Raw genomic sequence first — 10351 nt, forward strand, 5'->3', positions numbered from 1 at the left:
GGACGTGAAGTCATGTGACCGTGCTGTAGTTCCTTTATAGCCCAACATTAGCCGCCTTTAGCTTAGCGGTGGTGACGTGAAGTCATGTGACCGTGCTGTAGTTCCTTTATAGCCCAACATTAGCCACCTTTAGCTTAGCGGTGGTGACGTGAAGTCATGTGACCGTGCTGTAGTTCCTTTATAGCCCAACATTAGCCTCCTTTAGCTTAGCGGTGGTGACGTGAAGTCATGTGACCGTGCTGTAGTTCCTTTATAGCCCAACATTAGCCTCCTTTAGCTTAGCGGTGGTGACGTGAAGTCATGTGACCGTGCTGTAGTTCCTTTATAGCCCAACATTAGCCTCCTTTAGCTTAGCGGTGGTGACGTGAAGTCATGTGAGCGTGCTGTAGTTCCTTAATAGCCTAACGTTAGCTTTTCTACTACTGCCAATTGCATTTCCACCTCAAGTATTATAAAAGTGGTGTTAATATGTGTAGATTACCCTGCTGAACAAAACTTGTAAGTATCATAAAACGTGTGTTTTCCACAGAGCTTATTTTTTGCATTATTTTAAAATCGAATGGAAAACCCCATTGGCTTTCTGTCGAGGAAGCCCTTGCGATGCTACCTTCAGAAACACGTCATCATTGCACCACTCTGTACAGATTGGAATGCCAAATGTGTTTTTAACTCCCCGCTCTGAACTCTCTTATCTTGATCCTCAAAGCCAGATCTATCTGAAGGGGCTAGACGTGATGTGTGCAAGATTTCACAGCAAGTCTCCTGCTGCTGTCCTTATCAGTTTGCAGATTCTAGACCTTTAATACAAGTCAGATATCATATAGTGAAACTCCAGTGTTTCTCCCTGAACACGTAGTCTCAGTCAATGCTCAGTCTGACCTGATATAATGTGTTTGATCAGCTCCAGCAAACTCCTCAAGGGAGAAAAAGCAATGCATTTCTGTACGGCAGGCACAAGGTGCAAATGAGTAGATTTCCATGGGGAACGCTTAATAGCCTTTTTGCATACCCTGAATATTAAGCCATGAAGAAAATGGGATCTGTGAGAGATCACAGCTGCATATTTGCATATTTTAGCATTTATTCTCCTCTCTGAAAAACAGAACAACAACCTACAGGTATTTCAGAGGACTTTTGACTCATCTAACTGAGGGCAAGCCTAAAAATGCCAATTTGTTTGGATATGTCCTTCAAGAGGAATATACAGTATGCGTCTGGTTTAATGCATCAACAAATCCATATGAGAAGGAGTCTGTCGATACATAATTGATGTTTGTGGCCAATTTGCAGCAGAAGAAACAACTTGTGAATACGTTGACGAATATAAAAGTGTTAGCATTAGCATTTAGAATGTTTTTCCTCTCTTTCATCTCCGATTTGGTCTCTACCAACTCCTGAGGGAGGTATACGACTATTTCGCCGCTTCAGCTCCACTTTCATCACCAGTACATTGGATGTTACTTAGAAACAACAATATGAGAGTAGTCAGAGAGATTAAAACACTAAAATGGTGGTTCTGAGAGAAGAGTTTTAACTGACAAGCGTTTTCGTTATCTCTTAATCTACCCATATTTTTCAGGATATAAAGAAAAATCAAAATATGGTTTATTTTTGTCTTTCAAACGGTTTTGATTTGATGTTGTTTGCCTCTGTTTTATATGCTTTTCATGGTAATATAAATACTTGTATTTGATCGTTTGGTTGCACATTCAAACTTTAACTTTTTTATGTTCATGTTGATATTTGTATTCAATTTCTATTCGTCCAAATTCTCTGGGACAGATCAAGTATCTGGATTTTTATTTATTGATTGATTTCATTGTCAAACTTAAATACCATGCTTTGATTTGCAGTTTGATGATTTTGGACAAAGAAATGTGAAGATTAGGTTATTTTCCACCGTTTTGTTGGCTTTATATAAGAGAGGTTGTGGCTCAGTGGTAAGTGCGCTGATCTTCGGATCACAGGGGCACAGGTTTGAATCCCGCTGCAGTCAACATTCCACTGTGTCCTTGGACAAGACGCTTCACCCCAAATTGCACCTGTGAGGATTACCCACAGTATTGTAAGTTGCTTTGGATAAAAGCGTCTAACAAGTGACATGTAATTTAATATAAACTAAAATAATACTTTTAAAATGATTAATGGATAATTTAAAGATTAAAAAAATGTATTTGCAGCCACTCTGATTTACTTTAACAGCCATGAATCAAATGTAAATCACAATGATTTACTTTTCACTGTTGATATTTAGGACAAAAACATGTGTTGGTAAATGCCTGTTTTTAATTTGATCATCCTAAACTACTAAAAGATGGAGAAACAGGGTTCACTGGAATGGAGCGGCTGTCAATTAAAAACTAGTACAGAATGAAAAATGATCCATTATAAAAGGAGAAGGAAGACGTGGGCGAGGGGAGAGGAAAAAGAGAGAGGAGATTGATGGTGAAAGGTGGGTCAACTCCAGAACAAACCAGTTAACAAACCGGTCACACACTCGCACTGCAACCAGGACCCAATGGGCAGACCTTCAGACAGAGTGTAGGAGTATGTGTGTGCGTGTGCGTGTGCGTGTGCGTGTGTGTGTGTGTGTGTCCTCCAATGTTGTGTGTAGGAAGACTAATTGTATGTTGTGGTGAGATGGCACATAGGGGCGTTCAGAGGCATGCATGCATTCTCCCAGAGGAGAAAGAATGCTGTGTTGTTAGAGAAACAGAAACAACAGCAGCAGCAGCGAGGGAGAACATAGCAAAAAATAGTATAGGGAGAGAATAAAAAAAGGGGAAATGGGATTAGACGTTAGAAAAGTATAGGAGTCGTGCCCACATAGAAACACAGTGCAGGAGTTATGCCTCATAGAGTGGTGCAGGAATGAGTCCTAAAGAAATGAGTCAGTGTTGTACCACATCTGGTGTTTTTAAATTGAGTTTTGGCTATACAAGATCTGAGGTTAACACAAGCTGTAGTTTATAGCCCAACATTAGCCACCTTTAGCTTAGCGGTGGTGACGTGAAGTCATGTGACCGTGCTGTAGTTCCATTGTAGCCCAACATTAGCCACCTTTAGCTTAGCGGTGGTGACGTAAAGTCATGTGACCGTGCTGTAGTTCCATTGTAGCCCAACATTAGCCACCTTTAGCTTAGCGTGGTGACGTGAAGTCATGTGACCGTGCTGTAGTTCCTTTATAGCCCAACATTAGCCACCTTTAGCTTAGCGGTGGTGACGTGAAGTCATGTGACCGTGCTGTAGTTCCTTTATANGACGGTAGAAGGGGAAGACAACCCATGCCCCCTCCTCCTTTCACCTTCTTCGTAGGTGGGCTACTGGAAAGAGGTGAAGGGTGGATGATTTATTGGAGGCCCCCACCACTCGTCCATCCTCTATGCACCAGGCCGCACAGAGCCACGCCCGCCACCTAACCGCTCCCAGGCCCGTACCACGATTTAAGGAATATTGCAGGTTTCAACCATGACTTTGAAAATTGGTACGTTTCAGAATGACTAGGCATTACATGAATCGGAAGTATATTGATGTTCCTTTTTTCGAAAATTGGATTTTGACGACCAATAAAGAGCCTGGGGGTGCGGATCTTGGGTAACATCCTCTCACCGGATGTCCCTTGCCGAGGGGGGCCTGGAGGCCCCAGCCAGCCGCCGAGGCACAGCTGGCGAAGCTACCCGACGCTGCGCCACCTGTAAAATGGATCCAAAGCTGAGGTCGGTCACCGGATCCCGTGTACGGAAGCACACAGCTTTTTGCACTTGTTGCTTGTATAGTTTCGCGCAGCCGCAGATCGAATGCGGGGTAGACGAGGAAAACTAGCTACAGCAACAAGGTCCGGAGCAAGCTGTGGGATGGTTCCTCGGGACGGATCTTTGGGGACACTACCGCTGCCGAGCCGCGGGGGCAGCCCGCTGTGCTCGCGGTCTGATGGCTCAGCACTGCGTGAGCACTCTCCCGCCTGAAGGGGGGGCGATGTGTGGAATCAAGCCGGGGTGAGAGCTGATTCAAGATCCGGAGGGGCGGGGGGGTTGGGGTGATTGTGTGCGGAAAAGATCGCAAATGGTGGTGTGTGGGTAAAAGAGCGTAACGCATAATGAGTATCTGTCATGTGAAATCCTAAGTGCATGGTCTGAAGGTGGACATTTGGTCAGAAGAGCTCGGGGGATGGTTGAATGCAATTATTCCTTAAATCGTTACACTAGTAGTTGCTTGCTGTGGGTTGGTGCCTAGAGAGAGAGTGGGGGGGCGCCGTCAATAAATCATCCAAACCGACCTAGTATGGTACAAGGCCGCTGAAAGTCGAGATGCGGGCTGGGGTGTTTTAAGAGGGGAAGAGTTGTACATGCCAGCCAATAAGTGCTCCCTCCTCGCTCCAGGGGCCACGCAATTCTCACGTCTGTTGCAAACAAACAGCAAGCTTCTCTTCCGCCCACCTTTCCATTGTGTCTCGTCCATTCGTTATCTCCCCCACCTCTCTCTCGCCCTTCTTCAGATAGTAATAATAATGTGATTTACTGATGAAATTTCGTCCATGATGTTAGTGTCAAACGCACCTTGAATTCTGTCTCTCTGTCTTTTGTTCCCTCAGCAATCTGCCAAGCAAGGCCTGCGCACCTGTTACATGCAGCTACTGCTCCGCCCCCCAGGGAATAGCAGTAGTAAGATTAGGGCGGATAACGTACTCCAGAAATGTGACCTTTTCTTACCTCAGGATTGCTATTTCTTCTGATGCTGTCACAATGCGTTGAGTTCTTAGCTTTGTCTTTCTTAAACTAGCCCCATGCTCAATGTGCCCTGCAAACACAGCAAGAATACATGTTTGTTAGTGCCCAAACGGAGCAGCGCTCTGGTCACTTGTTGCTAGCCTGTGTTTCTTTGAGTCTAGCCTTTCTCCTTCCCTCTGTGGCATCTTCACCTCGGCTTCAAGAAAAGGCAAAGCCGCGCCTGCCTTCCTTGCTATTTTAGCCACGCTGAAATCCTCCGCAGGCAGGTCAGTTAATACATATAGCACAGGTATTGCTCATCAAGCATCCTATGCCTGAATCTCGGTAGCATGTAGAAAAGGCGAACTAGTCTTAATGTGATGCAAATGTGAATCCCTACTGTTTGATGAAGAATTCACAATTCTCATATCCCCTCACCCATCCGAGCATATCTAGTGTCTTACGCCTTATTATAGAACGAGGTGATAAGGAGCAATGTGATGAGAATTAGTCTCCCGCCCCACTCAATGGTATATTACGAATTCTGCAAAAAGTGGATAACTATGAGCACAAAGTACTTCGAATTAAAGCATGACGATTGCATAGCTCCCCCATTAGGGCTCAACTTGTATGTGCACGCGTGACCAAATCCAAAGTCTCTGCCGCGCAAATCACGGGAAGGCGTTCTCAGGAGAGAAGGCAGAGATGCTAGGCATGCGCGTAGTACAAATTCTAGTGAATACCTTTCCGCGCCTGAGCGACAGAATAGCTGACGTGCTCGAGCGAGAGTAGAGACCCACTGATATCGCTTATATTATCATTAGAAACTGACGTATATGCGCTCGCGAAGGGGCCTCGCAGTAACTTAGTCAGGGGTTGAGCGGGAAATATGATTCACAAATATAGGAAACGCTATCGCAGGAGATATATTAGACTGACATGAGCGCGCGTCTGCGCCTCGCAGTAGTTATGAGTTCTAGGCATTACAGCTAGTTCAAGCAAGGTGCAGGAGAGAAAGGCTATGGCATGGTATTCTCACACAACTTCAGACGCGCTACTGAGTGCGTCCTGTCAACAGAGCGAAAGGTCGCATGTGGGTAGTGCTCATCGCCGGTTAATGAGTGAATATATAGATAAGGATTCCATATAAGCAGTCATACTGCAATGTGCTCGTTTAGAATATGATGAAGCCTCATGGGGCACCAGAGTATGAGCGAAGATTTCGAGATAGTGGAGACGTAGTCAGATATCTCCGCAGGTCTAAGCGTACTCCGTTCTCATTGAGACTTGAACCATTCTATGTTCACTCAGACTTGTTTTGTCTATGTTATCTTCGTGATTTCAGTTCTCAGTGCTGTCCTGTTGTTAGCACGCATCTCATATTATCTGTTCTCTATATATATATATGTACGACATGGGTCTATATGGCTAAATATGTATACACAATGACATGATGCTGGAGACAGCTGTGTTCAGACGAAAAAATCTCTGTGCAGTGCCGGAGTTAGAGTGAAGAGTCTAACTATATTGACCTGACGAACGGAATGTGGACTCAGCCTCGACGAGTTTTGTCAGGGGGAGCGCAGAGAGAGCTGATCGCGGAGCGGAAGTTGAGAGAGCGAAGAAGATGAAACCCGAAGTGGGGTAGTATCCTGGAGTGAGCAAATACACACTGCGTCTTGCTGAATGCTTGATACTCGAGAGCCACGATAAAGGAAGCTTCAAGAGTTCTCGTCTTCGACCGAGGAGAGCAAAGGCGCGATAACTGTTAGGATGGCTATGTTAGATGCGATGATCGATCATGCAATCGCGATACGACACACTAGAGTTAAGTTATAATAATACTGTGTACCGTTATTAGAATCGATGGAAGTACCGCTCTGTAGAGGCACCGAACGCTATTCCCGCACATGCCGGGTAATCACACTTTGCCTCCAAATGAGCATAGACTGGAAAATTATGTAGGGAAGATTAACGGAGTAAGACAGCAGTTAGTTAAGCGCCTTGTTCTTATGGTATTAAAACAGCAGTCTGTGGGAGAAGGCATAACGGAAGGTTGGGTGTTTCCTCGTTGGCTGGATTGAGCTTGTTTATGATCGGTTGGATTATAGGTCTTAGGAATAACAAGGACAGCCTAAAGGGAGAGGACTAGAGCCAGATTCTGTAGATTGGAAAAGAGGACCCAGGAAGTAGGTCTGACAATAAGTCAATGTTTGGGTTATCTTGTACGTCTCTGGTAGCAGAGCAAGTATTCGGGGAGGCTGGGGGGAGGGAATAGTCTAAAGTAAGACAGGAGGTTGGGTCATTGTTGAAGAAAAAGCGCAGAAGGTGTCACATGTGGCCGCTTATTTTCCTGGGGGTCAGCGTTTGGCGGGGCGGCGCGCAGGTTGACATTTTAAGCGGCAAGAGAGAAGAAGGACCGAGAATTGACGACCACAGTTACCGCTAGTCGGCTTTACTGGAGAGGCCTGTGGGTGTGGTAGGTACCAGACTCAGTGCGGTCGGTGGTTGGTGTGGGGGGGTAGCGCGCCCCCGGTTTTTGGATTGTAGCTTAAGTTTTTTTGATGAAGGACGAGATGTGGATGGTTACGGCGAAGAGGGGGAAGGGGTGACAAGAATATAAACGCGGTACGGACAGTTTTGCTTGCAGGGTGGAAGCTTTTCGGTGTGTGCTCGCTTTAGAGGTTTTCAGGGCAGTGGTTGTCTAGTTAGTGAAGACGCCTTTTCTCCCACCGGTTAAACGAAGAGGTTAAGAATTACCTCACACTCAGTCAACAGACGAAGTTCTCATAGAAGCAGGTGAACAGCAGGAAGATGCAAGTAGTGTTCGGTCGTTTACGGACGGTATCCAAGTGTGGAGTTTCTCCTTATAAGGGAGAGACAGAAATATTGCTGGTGGACATCTTGACTTCTACAGGATTTTCCACACATTCCGCTGCACTAGCCCCCGAGTGAAAAGCCTCACACGCCTTGTGGAAGCTTGCTTTCACGTTGTGGTAACTCTAAATGACGTAAGAGAAAGTCCTCTGGGGGGCTCACACGACACAATATCTTGGGATGGCCTGGCGGGGTCCCAAAATGACCATCTCAGCGAGTGTCCCTAGTTTTGGTGATCCGGTGTGCAGGAGGAGTGGTGTGGGGTTAGGGCATGTGCTGTAGAGATGTGTGTTTGGCGGTTTGTGTGGGGTCTTGCCAGCTGGAAACTAGAGGTACGTATTGGAGGATATGAGGGTATTTTTGGCGGGACGGAACAGTCTATCATGATGCTGCTGTTTTTGAGGCGTTGTCCAGGCTGTCCCGTTACAATCCGGGAGTGTGGTACGATTAGTACAGCAGATAAGTCTTTGGTCCTTAATAGGAAAAGGAGGTGTGGCAATAGTATTTGAGTAAAGATGGGTTTCGCTGAGTTGATGACGATCCAAGGAAGCTATAAACTTATGCTGGTGGTCTCTCATATTTTGGTATACTTATGCCCCCTCAGTTGACACTTCATGTCGGTGCACTTGTGACTATCACTCTCGGGGTAGGAGTGCGTATCCACTTTGTTGTCTCATAAACGCAGACATGGGCGGAGGTGGGCCGGGGGGGTGGCTCACATTAGTTGGACGTAGCGTCTCTGCTAGCGCTGGTTTTCATGATGGTTGGGTTTTTAATGGGTTGTGAGCGAGGCAGTTTATTTTTGTTCGACGACAGTGCGTAGAAACATCAGCATGGGACCCACGGATTCTTAAAGGTTTACGGTGGTTTTGTAGAAAACGTCATGGTTGTGTAACACCGATGGGGTTCTTTATATTTAGGGGGACTACGAGAAGTTTGGGGGAGGAGCGCATTACGCGAAAACTATTTAAACACTTTTTCCTCTTTATTGGTTTGTCTTGGCCTGGCGTTTCTGTCTTTGAAAGGGCAATTTACCGTTGTCCTGCTGCAACCCGTTCAAAACAGAACGCTTCTACGTTTTTATCAATATGTTTGATTTCGTACCTGTTTAAAGTATTTCTTGTCTTGGTCGCTGACGGTTGAAGGTCGCGGACTTCTCTGTTTATTTATCATAATAGCATGTTTTTCTTCGCTTGAGATTAGCATAGTTTATATAATAGTTATTTTTTTTTAGACGGATGTGGTGGATATTTATTTCCGGTGGCGAAGCGAAGAGGTATGCTTGTTGGTCGGTGTTGGGGAGTCAGGTTTTGAGTCAGTAGTGGTGTTGCCATGCTGTGGTCTGGAGTTGTTTGTTCATTGGGGGTATGAGGCTTTATTTCTGGCATGGTTGGGGATATCACCGATGTTAGAAGATGCCCAGTGGGGCTGTTTTGTTTTGTGGTTACAGGGAACTGCGCGTGCGTTTGGTGTGGCAGTGGTGCTGGAGGTTGGCGGAGTTTCCGCATCTCGTTTTCTTCTGTGGGGTGGTGGTTTTTGGTTTATCTTTGGCTGTGGCGTGGCCCGTGCGTTCTCCGTTGTGTTGTTTTTAGAGACGGAGTCGCGGGGGTGTGGAAAGAAACTCTCACATGGTGGGGTTCCGGGTGTACAAAAAGAGCAATTGGGATTTCGGTCCGATGTGATTTTTGGAAATAGCTGAATGAAGGAGTACAGTGATCAAACTTGAGTAAGTGTAGGGTTTTGTCAGCCGGTGACGCTAATATACACATGTCACCCGGACTTTTTATAATTTGGAATCATAAATCAATCGCAGAAGGCAAAATGCAACATTATACTATAAACAAACGTACAGCAGGTTCGCTGACACCTTCAACTCACCGCCAAGCCTAAGATTCGATATTTAAACAATACAGATCAGAATGTACAAGTGAACGTTTTGAACGGTGTTCAGAGCAGGTACTGCTTTCAGCAGAACAGGGCAAACGAAACCTAGAGAGTGTTTATGTGGTTCGGCGTCAGATGAGCGTCCGCCTCCACACTCTCTGTATCCTATCAGCCAAGTGTTAACAACCATCGTTTTTCAGACACGTAAACTCTTCAAGAATCACCAGTGGGGTCACTGCTGATGTATTTAATGTCGTGGAACAAAACTACTGCTGTCAAATAAGAACAAAATGATATAAAGCTAGCTAACAGCAGCGATCGTCACTTGGTGAGGGCACATCAGCTGTCTGCGTTTTGAGACAAAAGTGATAGGTCTAAATTCACGAGGTGTTCAAAGTGCACGACATGCAGTGTACTGAGGGGTAGTATCCAAATTGAGACACAGCAATAGTTGTATAGCTCAGCTGTTCGTCATAATCAGGACAACTTTTACTCAAACTCTATTGGCTCTTTTCCTATTAGGCAAGATTTCTGCTTACTAAATGTAACACCCGGTTGTAGGGGAAGCCTGCAGGCCCCTCAAACAGCAGCATCATGAAAGCTGTTCGTGCAAAAATATCATTCTCAATATATTCAGTTCCAGCTGGAAAGACCCACACAAAAGCAAACACCTCTCTCACAGCCACAAATGTACACATTCTGCCACAGGATCACAACTGACATGATGGATGGTTCATTTTGGGACGAGGCATCAAATATTGTGTCTGTGAGTCACAAGAAGGCTTTCTTTTATCCTTAGAGTTAACAAGTGAGAGCAGCTTCACAGGCCGTGTGAGGCTTTTCCTCCGGGGCTGTGCAGGGAATGTGGAAGAATCCTGTAGAAG

The sequence above is a fragment of the Notothenia coriiceps genome, unplaced genomic scaffold (genome assembly GCF_000735185.1).
Source record: "Notothenia coriiceps isolate Sejong01 unplaced genomic scaffold, NC01 NC01_scaffold00000339, whole genome shotgun sequence".
Lineage (NCBI taxonomy): Eukaryota > Metazoa > Chordata > Actinopteri > Perciformes > Nototheniidae > Notothenia > Notothenia coriiceps.